This window comes from Notothenia coriiceps, unplaced genomic scaffold (assembly GCF_000735185.1).
Source record: "Notothenia coriiceps isolate Sejong01 unplaced genomic scaffold, NC01 NC01_scaffold00037244, whole genome shotgun sequence".
In the NCBI taxonomy this organism is placed as follows: Eukaryota; Metazoa; Chordata; class Actinopteri; order Perciformes; family Nototheniidae; genus Notothenia; species Notothenia coriiceps.
This window is the reverse complement of record NW_011369945.1, coordinates 25,506,833-25,508,919: the sequence shown is the minus strand read 5'-3', so window position 1 is coordinate 25,508,919 and position 2,087 is coordinate 25,506,833. Positions and strand designations below refer to the sequence as shown.

Below are 2,087 nucleotides of genomic sequence, written 5' to 3'. Positions count from 1 at the left end.
GGTCCTACACTATATTATTCAAATATAGCATGATAGGTCCACTTTAAGATGTTTCCTCAATGCGGTTTTACTCAAGCGAACCCTCTTGTGTCACTTCTGGTTAAAAAATAATAATAATCTCAAGGCTTTAAAACGGTGACAACATATAATACTTATATGCAGTCTATGGGCACAATACACATGGCAGCAAACATGTTTCACTTGATGTGTGTACAACAGCCTGTAGCATTGTTAAAAAAGGAAGTGTAGAAGAGACACTTGACCATTGGATGCTTCCTCTGTAAGTCTCTGTCAGCACTCACTCGCTACAGCCTGTAATCTACAGCCTGCAATTTACCCCAAGTGTGGATTTTCCCTCGAGTTTCCCGAAAGATGTGAACGACAGGTCTGCTCCCTGTCCTTTTATATTTCTCTAGAAAGCCTCTGATCTTATATCATATCCTGAAGTGCACTATGCACGGCATATCATAGTGGTTATATCCTAACAGGCGGAAAAGAAGTGGCAAAGCCTTCACTTACTTTTCACACCACCACAAAGTACAAACCTAAGTAACTTCAAAACTTCATTCGTTACATTGAGATTCGAAATTGAAATCAACATTCAAATGCAGAGCAGCAGCATTATTCGTATTAAAGGTCACCTATTATGCAAAATCGACTTTTTCATGTCTTTTATACATCAACATGTGTCCCCTCTGTGCAAAGAGACTCTGAACGTTTCAATAAAAAATATTCTCTCACTTTTTCTCCTGATCCATTTCTATAAAAACCTGTCTGAAAATGAGCTGATTAGATTTTGCCCACTTTATGATGTCATAACGATTTTTTAGCTTGTGTAACCATTAGCCAATCACCAACCAAGGTAACCCCCCCCCCTTATCACCTGAATCTCCTCCTAGAGCACCATTGTGTTCTTTCTAACCAAATATCTCTCAGAGGGGCGTGGGGAGGGGCTGCTTACTTTCATCTAAAGTAACAGACAGAGAATCAGCACTTTTGCAACAGGGCTGAAACAGAGGGGATTATGGGTAACTCTGCAATGATCTGTTTGGTGTTTGGAGCCAAACACTTCAGAGACATGTTCTGTATATATCTGGGATCTATAATATAATATATTGATAAAAAAACTTTATAATAGGGGACCTTTAAAATTGCTGGGATTAACAAACATAGATTTAAAAAAAAACAGTGCACACTCCTTTGGGTCTTATCATCAATAAACAAATATAACAGAAACTAATTTAAGTTTTACTCTTCGTTGTTTTGGTCTTTTTAAGACTGCAGCATAACAAGCAGCTCTTTTGCATGCCTTTCCTCTCTCCTCTCTTTTTAATATTGAAAGCATGTCCTTGTCAACAGGACTGTTTACTGTAACTGTTTTGAGCCGTGTCCACTAGCAGCAAGAAACACAACAACTTTTAATGTGCGGGAACAAATCAAAATCAATTATCTTGTCTTTTAAAAACAAGAATCTGGTTATTCTTCAGTGTAAAACATTGTAATATGGAAAGAAGGAGTGTTTATAATCAAGGGTTTAACACTTTTCTAAACTCCATAAATCTCCTTGATGTGAATTAGTCAAAGCCTCAAATACTGCACATGATATTTAAAATCAAGCTCACACAGATCGCATGTTATTCTGTTATTGTTGACGATGACACATGCATTTCTTCTCTCCTCTCTTTTTAATATTGAAAGCATGTCATTGTCACCAGAGGACTTTGTTTACTGTAACTGTTTTGAGCCGTGTCCTCTAGCAGCAAGACACATAACAACTTCTTATTGGCTAGAACAATTAAACCAGTTATTATCTAGTACTTTACAAAACAAGAATCTGGGTATTGTTCAGTGTAAATTGGTATAACATGGGAAAAGAATAAAGAAAACAGGGTTTACCACTTTTTGTAAGCTCCATAAATCTCCTTGATGTGAATGAATAGTACGGTAAAAGCCTCTGTACTGCACATGATGTTTGAAATCAAGGACAAACAGATCACATGTTGTTCTGTTATTGTTGGCAATGGAACAGCAAGAAAAAAACTGGCCGTTACCAAGAGACGAGCAAAGCCTGCAAGAGGTTAAATGAG

The 2,087-nt window shown here is 37.2% G+C and overlaps 1 protein-coding gene across 1 annotated transcript in view; it reads right to left on the bottom strand.

The window, feature by feature from the left end:
- Nucleotides 1-2,087, bottom strand: part of LOC104965467 (growth factor receptor-bound protein 10-like) — a 55,508-nt gene that overhangs the window by 27,714 nt on the left and 25,707 nt on the right. The window lies entirely within an intron of this gene.